This window comes from Temnothorax nylanderi, unplaced genomic scaffold (genome assembly GCF_030848795.1).
Source record: "Temnothorax nylanderi isolate EJ_2023f unplaced genomic scaffold, tnyl_v1.0 TNYL_tig0032_pilon, whole genome shotgun sequence".
NCBI lineage: Eukaryota > Metazoa > Arthropoda > Insecta > Hymenoptera > Formicidae > Temnothorax > Temnothorax nylanderi.
The window spans coordinates 1,451,730-1,467,765 of NW_027249094.1; the positions used below are offsets into that span (position 1 = coordinate 1,451,730).

Here is a 16,036-nt window from a genome sequence, read left to right on the forward strand (position 1 = left end):
TTAAAAGTCGACAAAAGCAATAGTTGGCGTTTAATTAAGTTAAAATGGAAGATCAACCAGTATGAACGAATCGGAGCGGAGAGGAGCAATATCTTCTCTGACTCAGCTTACGGAGCACGTAGTGTCGCAGTCAAGGCTGACCTACATATAGGCTGCACCACTGTCTGATCTCGTGCAGACCTGTTCCACTAGTGCTGGCTTAACGCCGACTGTCAGAGGTCGCGCATTATACGACTAATACTTTATGCCGGTTCTCGAAAATCTTTCCAATGAGTATTCGCGCAGGCTAAACTACCAAAAGATTCAATCAAAAATTCTTATTTTACATCGTTGGAGAAAGTAATGATTAGTTTAACATTTTTTATATGTTATTTTAAAGAGTACTACAAAATTGATCATATTAAATAATTGGGAAACACGCGGAAATAGGAAATTATAACGCTAACTAATAATGCTAATACAAAGTAATTGCAATTAATATAATGTAATGTATATATTTGCGTAAAATACCAAAACGTTAACTGATATTCAAAGTTAAAGTGAATATAACATAACAGTTGCTATATAATTTTTTCTACGCGATAACTGTATACAGTATATAAATAAATTAATCAATTAACGAATAGATTCATGCATTTGTTATTGCATTAAATTTATCGATGATCGCACTAAATGCGCCAAAAATACAATAAAATTTCTCTTATAAAGCTTGAAACATTCAATATCCTATTTACACAATATTGTAGCTAGATATTGAAGAGATATATTTAAATGAGAAAGTGGAAAGAATAAAATTGTTGCGACTCGTTGTCACGTTTTTACGATAACTCCGATGGGAATCTCAGCGATTGGCCAATCTCCGAAGACAGTCGACAGCGCGTGACTGTCGCTTATCGGATGAAAATCGTGCGAACAAAGAAATCGACATTATATGACGTTCGAACTCAGCGAACGTTCTATCGGAGGTCTCTAAGGAATTTAATGCGAATGATCCCCGGTATCGTCGCCAGTTGGAAGGCGTCGTGTCGAGAAATAAGGCGCCTCTGATCGATATCTTATTTTTTTTCTGCCATCATAAATCGGACGTGAACTGCTCCCCGGAGAGCAACTCGATGATCGAGAAAGTTTTGCAGATTGCTCTGACGTATTTGTCCCAGTTGCTCTACAAAGTTACTCGTATCTCTTCCGCGTATCCTCATACGAGACAAAAGATTTAGAGAAGTTACATGTGAATTTCTTTTATTGCACTTTCATCCACAATAACGCGGATTTTATTTAAGCGATTGTTGTGAATTCAACGCTCCAAGACCATAATAAGTTTCATAATATTGCGTATAAAGAAAAAGTGAATTCGTAACGTTTAGGAACATTTTAGACAAAAAGGTGGATAAATGCACGTAAAAATGTCACTAAAAATTTAACAGAGAACAAGAAGATACGACTAAAAATTTCTTCTCGCAGAGAAGAGTTCGTTCCATTGGTATGCACGATGAAAATGTATAACGCGTCCCACGTATGCAAAGTTCGCGCGCGCATCGATTATCGCGGCCACCGTGCCGCGGTGCGGCGATGCGAAAGTACCTCCTGCCTCGCGACAATAACGTAAATCGTCGAAACTGTCGTAATCCCCGTGCACGAGCGAACTTTAACAATTATATTTAATACGATATAGGTCCGGCGGAGACACGGTGCGCGGACCGCGTTGCCCGGATGGCGAGAGAGCGCGCGAGTCAGTGTGGTGGCGGCGTCATAAGCCATAGATACCCGGCGGTACCTATGCTGTACCAATGCCAGTTCGAAACTCATACCGGTCGCGCCGGCGTTTCTCGCGGTGCGACCACCAACCCCAGGTGAAATCTACTCCTCCACCTTCCCTCCCTCTTGGCCAGCCCGTTCCCGTTCCATTCTCATCCTCCCTTCCCTATCCACGTTCCCTGTACCGCTATGCGGCAAAGTCTAATCAAATTTAATAACTTTTGTGCTGCCTGCGCTTTGCCCATCCTATGAAGCCGACCTCTTCCTCTTCCTCCTCCAGCCTCCTCCTCCTCCTCCCCCTCCTCCCGCTTTTCTCGATCTTCTCTTCTCCTCGTCTACCTCTCATTCTTGTTACTCTATTTCTCATTGTCCGGCTGTCTATCTCCGTTCCACCGCCGTGTCTCCGCTATCTACTTCCCTACTGCGGTCTCTTCGTCACGTTATAAACTTGCACCTCTCGCAGCGGAACCACTGAGTACCGCAGATTTATGACGGCGACATGCCAGACCTGCTGAAACGACCCCGATCTACTCGCGACTCCATTTTCAACGACACGCTCGCTCGTCTATTCACATTTTCTCTCTTTTTATTTTGGCCGTCGTTTCGTAAATTTTGTCGATAACGTTGACCGTATCTTCATGACGAACGGGACATTTCCAAAATTACTCGTCGATATGCTCATTTTAGTCCAAATAACAACTTATTCGGACAATATCAGCGATTTCTATAGCCATTCTACATTTAAACGTAAACATCTATTTTAATAGCATGCTAATTTTAATTTTAATACACAACATCTATTGTTGTTATTATTATTAGAACCGTGATTCTCTAAAAATATTATCCAGTTATGACAAGTGGTTATAACAATAGACCGCAGTAACATATTTTTAAATAAAATTAATAATGGATTTGTTAATCATATTTGTTAATATTGGTCATTTCTGCAAGCGCATAAAAAACAGAATACTTATCGTTAAATTAGTTACAGTTCCGAAAATATAATTATTAACAAGATTCCGATACCGTCTATGTTCTTAAGCTAGGGTGATTTTTTTCTTAAAATCGATCTACCGTCGTAAGGCATCGAAACAAATAATAACCGTCTTTTCAACCATGACATAAGAATTCCGCAACCGCATTCTGATCACAATCGACTTTCTCGCATGTTCTTAAACTATTGAAAAACTTCCATTTTGAATATTAAACACAAAAGCTTAAGTGACAAAAAACGAAATCATTTCAAATAGAGCTTCCTTCCTTGTTATCACACAAAAGACAGGCAATCTGATCACAGAATAAAGTATAGCCCCTTGTTATCAAAAAATACAATAGCGTATATAATATTCAATCTCGTTAAAAAGATGTGTCAGAAAGACCAGCAGTTTTTGTCAACATAATAGTATCAATTATTAGGTTTCGGCGTGATAAAAGTATGAGTAAAACTCATATCGTCCGTTCGCACTCGATACACGTACACCGCTCGGAATCGAAAGCCGAGCGGAGAATGGCGACATTAAACCCGAAAGCAGAATAGCCGTATCCGAATTTCAAACGCGACCACATGCCTATTTTGTAACAGTTAGATCAGCGGCCAATCCCTCGCTGCCTCCCTTTCTCCCTTCCTCCTTCCACCCTTTCTCTTCTAGCCATTCTCAACCCGATCCGTGGTGTTCTGCCGCTGTTTTCGCCCAACCCACGGGCCACCCGGTGCTGTGCGGACTCTGTCGCACGGATTTACCAATAATGTTGCACCGCTACACCGACATATACCAACACGTACGAAGATATGGGTAGCTAAATCGACCTATCGCCCAGTAACTACAGATTAGTGTTATCAGAGCGTTACAACGTGAAAGCGTGGTTTACCTTGACACTGGACGAAACGCAAGATCGATGGCAGCCAAGGGTTACAAAAGTTGTCGCTTTATCAATCGATTTACCATCCACTAACAGCCACGCTTATCTCTCTCGACAAGCAATATTCATATTTTTTTTAACAATGTCGGCGAATTAACCCTTCTACTATACAGCGGGAAAACGAAATTGGTAGTAGAAAAATTAGCGATACGTTTACTGTTCATCGATCAAGAATATGTCGATATAAAGAAGAATAAGTGCATGATTATCATGTATGCATATATCGCAATATCTATGCAGAATATTTTTTGGTACAGCCTCTATATCATCAATCACCCGACGTTGTTGTCTTTGGCATTATTCATGCTTCTAAATCACGCTAACGCGTTTACTTCTACCGCAGATAAAATCAGTGGAATAGCAACGGCTATCTGGTACCGACAACGATACTGGTTTCATAATGTGATATGTGAATGCGAGAACTCTGTAACGTGTCGTAAAGACACAGAATCTGTACCAAAGTGCGCGCGCAAAAAAATAGGAGCTTTTAAAAAAATAGCTCATTAAGGTTGCGGTAAGTCTCAACATTCTCATAGTGTATATAACGAAGAGCAGAATATGAGAAGGTAGTATTATAAATGCTCATTAAGCGAAGAGAGAGAGAAAGAAAGAAAGCGAGGTACTATCTGAAAAAACTTTGCTACTTTGATATAATTCCTATGGACTAATTATACGTGAATACAAAGGCTAATAATTGTATTTATTAAAAACTATTTCTCGTGTGCTGCAAAACCCAATGCTTCTAACAATCTTTTGCTTCATAGTATATCTAATTTTCATCGTGATCATTTAGAGATTTTCTAGTCTACTTCCATATAACGTCGTATAGATTTTCCAAATTAAATTGTAGTAGTATTTTTTTCCAGAAATCTCGATCATGTAAATTTCGATAGTTCAACATATATGTATGGCTGTTCGATATGTTATTGAAATTCTAGCATGCATGTGAATGACGGAGTTATAATTGAAATAACATGCAATCTGTAAACACATTATTAGCCAATTGCTTCGCTGTGAGAACTTATATACAATCGCTATATGTATAATTTCAGCTTGATATCGTATTTTCGTTATTACAATCATCAGGTTTCTCGCGAGGATAATAACAAACAGAGTAAAATAATAGGGATAAGGGCAGTTAAACGCCCACCAAAGTGTAATAAGTTTTGGCGAATTGGGGACTATCCGTTGTAAACACGGCGCGGACTACTGTGTGTAGATTTTACGCCCCTCCGAGTAAGGATAGCTTGTTGTGGAACACCGCAGTTTAATTACTATGCCACGAACTACAAACGAACATTTAGATACAAGAATTATTTTCTTGCTCGATAGCGGATATTACTGGCGCATCGATAGTTCAAAAGTATCCATCATCATGCATCAGCAAATAATGCATAATTTGCAATTTAAGTAAAATTTAAGATTTAAAATTATAATATTCCGCAAATAAATAGCTATTGATCATCAACAAAATTACAAAAATCAAAAATGAAAAAGCTATTTATCAGATATAATTATTCATCATTATTAATATACTATTAATCGTCATTAAAACCAGGTGTTCACCGGTAAAGATTTATCGACATCGCGTCAATATTCAAACAGTAACATTTCAAATATACTAAATATCGTAGCTATGCTTCGTAGTAATCTCGCAGAGTATCTGTAATAGATCGAAAACTAGATCGGCAGTCACGAATACAGATTGGGTATTTCCAAGGACTTTGAGCTTATACAAGCAAATTGACAGTAAATCTGTCCCCGATGGGCATTGATGACGTCGCAACTGAGCAGCGCAAATTCATTAGTCGATCCGATTTTGACACGGAGAAATGATACGAGTGGACGCCAACGCGAGAGTTATCTTGAGAGTAAATAGATTGGAAATCCCTGTCGTATAGATTGGAAACATAACAGTTTCCGCGCCTCTAAATGGATATTCACGCGTTGCATTTTCTGCACTAATGAGTAAGATAAAAGCAATTTAATGTATTCATGCAGGAAAAATCATTTGTAGACCTTTTTTGTACACTTGGAAGAGCTTGATGATTAAAAACTTAAGACAAAAGGAAAAAAAGAATAATTATTATTTACTTCATTCGTGAAGACAAGAGATATCATCATTTACACCGGAATAGATTATTTATAGATTATATAAAAAAATTTTCAGAAAAAGAAACAAGAAAGTAAGAAAGAATGTTATGGATTTTGCAGTAGTCTGAAAATAACGATAGCCAAAAATGCAGTGGCTAAAAGAAAAAATATTTCTATGTATAAAAATATAGATCGAAATATCGGAAATCACAAACGAAAGGTTAAATCAATTACAACAGGATTAAATGGCAAAACTATAGCCTCGGATAGCTTTTCCATAAAGCTATTTTATTATTAAGCTAACGATGGTTTGTGCATCGAATAGCATTGAATTGCTCAAAAATAGTAGGTACTTCTTCGGTACACATGTAAATGAATAGATACCTATGTTTTTATAAAAAGTAGGATAAATTTATACATGCGTATAATGTACATAATTGTAAACTTTTAGAGATTTCTACAATATTATAGAAATTTTATTAATTAAACTGAGCCGGAAAACAATACGTCATTGCACGTTGATTAAATGCAAACACCTAGAAATCTATCCAGTTCACGAACAGCGTAAACATTTTAAAAACTATTCTAACGCCCTTTAATTGTGTATATTTATTAACAATTATGCTAAAGTATAAGCGCGCATATAAGTTTTTACGTGGCATAACGTTACGAGAAATACGCGTTACGTCGCGAAAAATGCAACTGCGCGCGACACATCCGATGAAGTAGAAGGCAGGTGCTTTTTGCCATGTTATTCTAAACAAATGCCAGGAAAACTGGCATGAACCGGAGGACTTAACGCGGAAAAAGGGCGGTCTCGCTTGGCACACTTTTCATGGCTGCACCACGAAGAGGGGCTGTTTTTCGCCAGCAACCGTTTAAACGGTCGCATTCGATGCGCCGCATATACGTGCGTATAATGTTTTACATACAAAAGAGAGAGGTAAAAAAGGAAGCAAGACGTAGATGCAGTCGACGATATTGACGTCTATGTTATATCCACACGCGCAACTTTCAGCGTCGCCTGATGTTCCCCGTTGGGAACGACGCGGGAGTATCTACTTATTCTGGATTCTACCGACTATATCTATCGTATCTCGTGTGTTACTCTCTCCTCGATAAACATTTCCTTTAACCTAGGAATTTCTCCCGATGTTACTGCGAATGTATTTTCTATCGTTATCGAGGGAGCGAATTCTTTTTACGGAAGTAAACCTTTCCGAATAATTTTCCCAAAGTTTGCGTTATCCTAAAATCGTGATATCGTGATATGTTGCAAGATTACTACTCTGGAACTACGATCGTTTCTTTTCCATTTAGCGTGATTACTAATATTTTTTTCTTAACAACAATTTCATCGACAGCTTTCGAATTATATGAAATAAAACAGTAAAGTAAACTCTATAACCAAGACAAAAGAGAGGGGAAATAGCGCAAAGTCGGAAATTAAAAAACTTTCTACCAAAATTAAATTGCTTTTCATAGCAGTCGCTTTCACACACAAGAAACTATGGCGTTTAGAAATAAAAAGTGATTCGTAGTAGCTATCTTTAAACAAAGACTAAACAATATTCCCGAAAAGTTAAGAAAAAGATAAACTGGAAAGTAATTTGATCCCTCATTTATTCAAAAATTTGTTCTTGGATCACATCTAGCATTATGCATGAAATTGCTATAAGTTCTCACTAACGACCCGTTAATTAATTAATTATTCGATTTTGTACGACCGCATAATTTCGCTTGGACAGAAACCAGAAACTTTAGAGCGTTGGTATAATGCCAAATTAGCTTATTAAATTGTATGTTCCAGACATGGCAGAACTTGGGTCTTAGAAAAGCCTAGAAGATATATTTGGTTAGTCTAACAATAAGATAATTGACATATGCAAATGTTTTAGTTACAAGATGACGCTATCGTAACAATATCCAAATAAAAAATTATCTTCTTTTTACTGTGTTAAAAAATGTTTTCAAAAATTAATTTGCGAAGAGTATAAAAAGAAAACGTATATATATACATATATCCACTCGATATAAAATTGAATATCGTGTTTTCAAAATATATGATTCGCGTATATATCGAACAATGTAAAGCTAATCCTCATACATTAAGTAACTCGAAGTAACAAAAATATTTTATAATCAATTTCACATTTCAAAGATTATACTTGAATACGAAAGATTGTAAAAAATTGCAATCAAAACGAATAATCATGAGTATGCTTCCCACGACAACAAGAATATATGCTACACCGAAAATGTAAAATAAGTTCGCAGAAAAAAGAAAGATTGAAATGCTCATACGGGTTGATATTTCGAGTATCGTACAAATTGAGCTCCATCAATTTGCGGCAAATACAGCTGTTACATGCGTCTCACATTTAGCGTATTACAACTAAATTCTACCGGATCCTGTTCTATCACGAGCCGTTAACAAACACTGACAGGCGAGAACGAAGCGGGCTCGGGCACCCCGATACGTCGAATAGGTTTTCGATTTCCGCGCGATTGCTCAACGTACCTGTGTCGGTCGGTGACTTGATCCGCCACTGGCGTTCGCCAGTGCCCCGATACAAAAATCCCCGAATAAAAGTCGTAGGGTTGGTTTGATTCGGTAAATATACTGCACCGCGAATTTCCCTCAGTGTCAGCCAACCGGCTGGCTAACGCGGAAACACGCCGTATTCAACCGCGTGTGAATCTGTCGGTGTGTACGATTACCGGAGTAGGAAGGAAAACCCGACAATATCATACTTCACAATGCAGAAGGAACATAACGGGAAATGAGAGGAAGAATAGGGGAGACCACGAGAATAAACGGAACCGCGTACAAACGCACCGAGGAACGTGAGTGAGAGTTCTAGGAAGTAAAAGGCTCCCCCTCTCTCCCTCTCTCTCTGCTTGTACAAAAGTTAATCCTGCATGAAGAGTGCACGGCTATAATCCTCGTTCTATATATAACTTGAATTACATTGAAATACATCCATTCCAAATGTTTTTCTATCGATAAATATTGTAAATATTGTAAAGTGTGCTGTCACGCACACAACATGCATGTCATGCACACATGAATAAAAGACGATTGTTTGTCGCAAAATTGTCATTGTCGCGAGTAAACATCTTGACAATTAAATTGCATTTCTATTGGAATAAATCTAAAATTATCAAACCAAAGAGTATTCATTCTGCATAAGCTGCCATAATAATTTATTAGCGCTTACAGTTAAGTAATCTCGCTTGGCGATCTTTTCTTTAATTGCGCACTAACTCATCAGTCCCGGAAGTGTTTGACGCAAAGTAATGTATGCACATACACACACACACACACACACACACACACACACACAGACTGCTCATGCTCGACAGACGTTGAGCACTTTGAAGCTCGTGGCCTAACGATAACCGCATAATGCGTTAAGTGGAAGTAGTGTAACTTTCCACTTCCCCGACAGCTTGAATACCATCAAAGTTACATGGCGAGTCGCGCGTACGCTAATCGAATACAACAAGTTTGTCAAATTTATTGCATCGGGTAGTTACCGTTCGCAGGAGGACCACGTGCAATGGCACGACGGAGAAAGATTCGTTTATCTCATTTCCAAATATAATTCGCAGAAAATTCTAACGTGTTCAATTAACTCGACCGTTTGCTAACTTTGATATTAGTTTTTCTACGGGTAACTCAACAAATTCATTAACGTTACAACCAACAAATTCTGTATAGTTAACATTTGTATATTAATAGTAATTCGATAAGACTGGCTAAAGATCCGAGTGTTTTCTAAATAACATGATTATAATTAATAATATATTTTATGGTCTCTCTTTTTTCTTTTTTTCATCAAAGAAGAAAAAATATCCTTCTAACCAATAATATTTAAATCAGAAAATTTTTGTTCCTCAAAAAACATTAAGCTTAAAATATTTAGTTCTATCAAGATCAATTATTTCAATCTATTTCCTTTAACTTTTGCTTTTCCACATTAAAAAATAAATAGCTGTCTTCAATCGTAAAAATTTAAAATCTTATTCCCAACGAGGAGAGATCTTTGCAGTGTTAAACGAATTGGGAGTAAGAAAAATTTCTTTTCATTTAAGAAAAATTTATTTTATAACATGAAAAGAATAAATCTGGCTTTTAAAAATCTCTCCGAGGAGCGGAAGTTCGTAAAAATAACCCCCAAACGTATAAAAATAGTATATGTATGTATACCTATATATAATACACACAAGGGTACTTATTAGCAAAAAATAGATTACTTTACAAACTTTCGTCCCCCGGAGAGATTTTTAAATTTTAATTGTAAAGGCCAGATTCATTTCTTTTATGTTAAAATACGTAAAAAGAAGTTCTTCTTACCCCCAAATTCGTTTGACACTGCAAAACCTCTCAAGCGAAATAAAAAATAAAAAGTAAAAGACGTCAATCGATATTACAGAAACGGAAATGCTTGAATTAGTATCCCGCGGCAACAAACAAGTTCGGCATCTCAATCTGAACAAAGAGAAAACTTCGTGAACGACGAAAAGGTAAGATATTTTCAAAGGAGGTATCGATGTCTTCGCGAAACACGGATCGATGCTAGTATATACTACGCCTGGTTCGCCTGGAGAAATCTAAAAATACTCTCGTTACGAGTTACTTCCAACCCATGACGATGAAGATTCCTGGCTCTTTAATTCGTTTACCGACCATTACAAGTAAAAGGAGGCACAGTGTGAAACTTTTCCATTTCATTACTTCGTCTTTCTTTTTCTTCGTCATTCGCCCCCTTCCATCCTTTCTCCGTCGCTACCATCAACTTTATTACTTTGTCCTCTTTTGGCGGTGTAACCATAGCGGAGCGTCTGCCTTTCCAGTCGATGTTCTGGAGTACTCCTTAACTTTGGGGTTAAATCTTTTTCTTACCAGATCGACGTTGCCCAGACACAGGCGAATCTTTATTCTCATGTTATATGGCTTTTCCTTACATCGTATTTATTATTCTCGTTATAAACTAAAGTTACGAAAAAGCTGTTTGAACTTTAAAAGAGTAAATAAAGTTAAAGCATTTTATACTCTCGTAATTAAATTCGAAAAATATATTTCGATAAAAGTATGAGAAATTAAGTAATATAAATTGATTTATTTATAATTTACTGATTCAAATTCAATTTGTTATTTAAGCCCAATCAAAAAATGAATGGCTTTCTATTGCTAGGTTGAAAAATATTCTCAATAGACAAAAGAAGATAGCAATATATGAAATTATAAAGATAATAGGAAAACAGTCACAGTTAAAATTGAGTCGTATATTTCTATAAAGTTTTATAAAGTTGATAGTAAAAAATGTACAGTAATCGCAATCCTACAATTTCGTATAATATCGACTGCGGAGCAGATATTCAGCAGAATAAATCAAATTTAAGAGGATAATCGTAAAACCGAGCGTGCAGATTATTATACGTATATATCCTGCCGAAAAGCTATTAACAACTAACAATGCGAATCTAAGCTAGTTCCACGCAACCGAAACGAAGGATTAACGCTTACGTTCGTTATAACACAGGTAGGCGTGAGTCTATCCATGCGTGCACTCGCGCCCTGTTTAGCCTGGTGTACGTGAATGACGCTTCCCATAAAATATTCAAAGCGCAGCGCGATAATGGCTGTGCGTCCAAGCATATTAAACATACAGACACGTAGCTGGTCGGCGCGTGGTGTATACAGGTATACAGGTAATGATTCAACACTCGCGACGAAGTTCCAACTGCGGAGATATACACACTGCGGTGTGAACTTCACAAAATCGCACGCAAGTTCGACTTTCTCCATATGTAATATCAATCTGAGATGCATCAGTTGGTCGGTAACAAAGGCAACATAAACTGTGCATGTAATCGGGATCACACATTATACTTGTTACGTGCGTTTTCCTGTTGATATCGTAGTCTCATACGTTCTCTCTCCAAGCACACGTGTAATTCTACTCGGAATATACTCACGAAACAGTTTATAAAGGATAAGCAGCGGAAATGTCTTTTAATTATAGATCTTTTTACATATCTTCTCGAAAGTTTTATTCAGAGCCTATGGTTAAAACTTCTCATTTAATTGTCAGTTTAGATATTTTAGAAATTAAAATTCAGAATAAAATTATTAAAATAATATCGCGCTTGAATATAAGTGCGGGGAATAATGTATTACTTATCTACATCTAGAAAATAATTAATTTTCCATCTTTGTTGGCTAGAATCTGATTTCAAATTTAACAGAAAATTTATAACAAGGCATTTATTTTTGTCGCTTATTCACTTATACTTAATTTCATACTTTGTATAGTTATAACGTATCAAAAGAACAATTTTATATGCATCAGCCGACAAAAGTTGCGACCCAAATTTGAATAATAAAGAAGTTAGATATTCGTTCGAATAGCACACTAGCGAGCGAGCCTGGCCCGGTAATGAAACTCTTGTAACAAAATTTCATACACGCGATGCTCGGTTAGACCGAGCAATCGCTTGTAAAATTACCAGCGCTTGTTAGCTGTGCAACAATCTTGTTAAACAAAAGGTAAATTTTTCAGCGGATCCAATTAACCGCGAATGTATTATGCAAATCATACCCTACGCGTCAACAGGAAAGAAATTGCTTCCTGAATTTAAATAATTTAGTCAAAAAGAGATTAAATATTCCATTACGTTGTTACGTCTCCGCCATCGTTACGGAATAGTCTCCGCCGCGAAGCAAGTTCACGCGATAATTCAACTCTCGCAACAAAGTTTCGCTGCGCGCGCTATGTCTCGCACAGCACCGGCTCTCCAAAATTGCGCTTTATCCGACTGCACTGTTACGCGCTTATAATTTAGGTACTGGTGGTGAATCGCGAAATAAAAAGAAAACAAGACACAAGAGAAGGCAACCGGATAGAAGTATCGCGTAAGTGGCGAGCGGTACTATTCTCAACGAGCCAGACATGCCGCAGTAATTAGACACGGACTCTACTTTCTTTCTTCCTTTCTCTCTGTCTCCAGCTCTCTATTTCTCTCCAGATACTTTTTCCCCACTGCAGGCGATAACCATGAGCATAACCATTAGAATCTGTTACATTCAACGTGGATATCATTAAATCGCGCAGTACCGAGATGTTTCAATTCTGCCTCAGGCAGAATAGGAGTTTCCTCATATGTCGAAGATAATAAAAACATGTACTGGCAAAATGAATCGTTACTTTCTCCTCAGTGTTAGAAAATTATCAGATATCAACAGTGACAATTTAATATTTTAATATTAAAATATAACGTATTGTGAAAGCAAAATTCAATTCCTTCTGAAATGTGTCGTTTAATAAACATGTCACGTTTTTTATTTTATATTTTAATAGCGCATAGCTACATGCTCCGTTAGTTCATACTGTAATCCAATCTTAAAATGACAGTTTTCTTAAAAAAAAATATGCATTTCCTAGTTTAACATACCATAGCACGAACTAATAACTGGAAAGGTAACGAATTCACTGTAGCACTGCAAATATTTCACGACTTGTGAAACGAACGATAGCAAAGGTCGAATCGTTATCGTTACATTGTGTAACAACATACGCTTCGTTCGCGATCGCGAGTTATATCGGATAAACTTTTTAACGCCTTCTCGATGCGGGGGATCGTTAATCCGTCGTATACGCGAAACGAATGTCCGAGGAACGGATTTATGGACCGACTAATTCTCTCTTCCACATGCCTTCTAATTCAGGATTCGCGGATAAAACATAACCGATATACCACCTTGGTGCCTCAATTTACGAGACGGGAGACTAGTATAGCTATATAAAGTACAGACATGGATAAAACAAGAGGAAACAGATTGTATAAAATATGGACTGTATAAAATAAACATGTAAACTCCGGTTAATATCCTTAATGCCGAGATTATACGAAGAACGAGATAATAGTCAATAATAGACTGGAAACTTATACCCGATTTCGTTTGCCAGCGCGATTACGATAAACGTAAATTTTTTTTCTCACATAAGAGCGTTAATATGTATTAACTGTTTGTATTAAAGTGACTTTTGGCATTGATGCGTTTTTTTCTAAATAAAAATTGTTATAGTTTTCAAATCCTATATAAAAAAAGGCATGTTAAGTCGATAGTCGAATTTATTGTTGCCGCTTTTCCGCGATGCTGATTGGTTTTCTCGCTGCGCTTACTTCATTTGCAGCTGTCATCGTATATTTTGACAGTTGTGTGTATCAAGAAATTAATAGTGTAATAGTAATAGCATAATGTTAAAGCTAAATAGCGCGCGCGAAGCGCGCGTCTGTGGTGCTAGTATATTTATAAAATATCAGTTATAAAAAAGTAGACATGATCTTCATTCTCTTACAATTTTTAATATTTAAATTTAATATCATATCGGTATATAAATTTCAACAAAATTGGAAAACGTCACAGTCAGATGATAGATAATTTTCAATTTTTAAGCTTTTATTCCTGTATTCATATTAATATAACAAGTATTACAGGAAGGCGAGTGAAAAATTGATAAAATATTTTATATAAAAGTGTGTAAATGATCAAAATATATAACATAGAAACATAGAAAATAGAGCAAAATAGTATTTAATTGAATACTTATGTCGCAAAAAAATTAAAAATAAAAATAACGTCAAAGAATATTATGTCAACATATAAAGAATTGTGATGCTTTAATATGTGGAATCACTTTGATCACTCTGATTGTGAGACGAAATTACATCCAATTCATCGATTTGAATATACTATTATTGGGGTAGGCAAATAACACGATATGATCCCCTGCATCTCCATACTACATCAAACGATTGCTGTTATATTCTAACCGTTGCTTGTCTTTCTATTTCCATTATCCGTTCTACATATCTAGTTTCTATTGACCTCCGGTATACACATGCAGTTCATATTAACTTACTGTAAAATGGCTGATAGTGAATGCTCGAGAGATCAATTTGCATGTGCATACACTTCATAAAAGGAATCATGATCAAATGTGTCATTTCATCGCTTTCCTATATTATCTACAATATATTTTATGATTAATTTACAGTTAATTATAAATCAAAAAACATTAAGAAAAGATATACTGTACTTTTCTATTCGTTCAATTTAAACGTATAAATAATTGTGCATTATTTTTAAATCGGTTTTTCATAAGAAATGTTCCTATTGATAATTATATACATATATGTATAAAGTCAATGATTTGTATATTTATATATTTATTATTATATCGCATTTATCTTTTGTACATATGATATTTATGGATATATATCCATCCTACATAAATTCCCGAAAGTTATGTCTCAAATCGTCGCTCGGACAAATAGATATATTTTCACCTTTCACATAAAAACTTGACAGGACCTTCGAAATCTGTGGCCGCAAAATAGTACGTCGGAGATCATCCCATTCCGCTGGGACCGATACTATTTTTCAGAATGATTTCACAACCTATTAAACTTGTCGGCGATCAGCAGGGGGGCACTCTGGCGCAATTTGTCGCGTGGCTCGGCTGTCGATAATTCGAAAATATATGTTCATGTGAACGGGTCTGGGGCGAATCGAGTTCGATGAAGCAAAAAAATCGTGCTAAAACGAGGTGGCACCTTGGATAACTGCGATATACTTTCCCGGGATTCTTATTCGGCAAATCTCACGATGGCGACTGCAGTTTATTATAGGATTTATTATAGGATGACCTAAATAAAAATTACAAAACGTTAGCTCAAGAAAATGAGCTAATAATACGGTAATTTGGGATACTATGTATTTATGTATGAATTTGCGCATCATCCAAAATTTTTCAAAAAATTTACATTTGACAGGAAAAAGGTAATTCCCGAGTTTTCCTATATATGAGAGAAGAGGAGTTTTATATACGCAAATTCATGACTATGTCGAAGTTAGCTAGTTTTACTTGTCAGTTGGGAAAACTTTTCGCGTAATTCCTATCTTAAATTCATTATTTTAATTGTTAGGGTAATTTGCTAAAATGGCAAACAGATGTTCGCGAGCACTTTACAATTGCATAAGAATCCGGTCAATCTCAATGTAATAAAATCTCTATCTATAAACAACTTTTTAATTGTATTGTGTCGACATTTATTTCCCCGAGAATATTATTAATATTTTAAAATATTAAGATTTTATAGATTTAAAATATTAATTTATAATTAAAAAAAATATTTCTATTAATTACTTAGAAAACAGCATAAATAATTGATATTTACTTTAGAAGTATATAGT

At 36.1% G+C, this 16,036-nt stretch overlaps 1 long non-coding RNA gene across 5 annotated transcripts in view; it reads right to left on the reverse strand.

Annotated features, from left to right (window-relative positions):
- LOC139770772 (uncharacterized) overlaps window positions 1–16,036 on the reverse strand; it is a 114,489-nt gene that overhangs the window by 73,095 nt on the left and 25,358 nt on the right. The gene's annotated exons all lie outside the window — the stretch shown is intronic.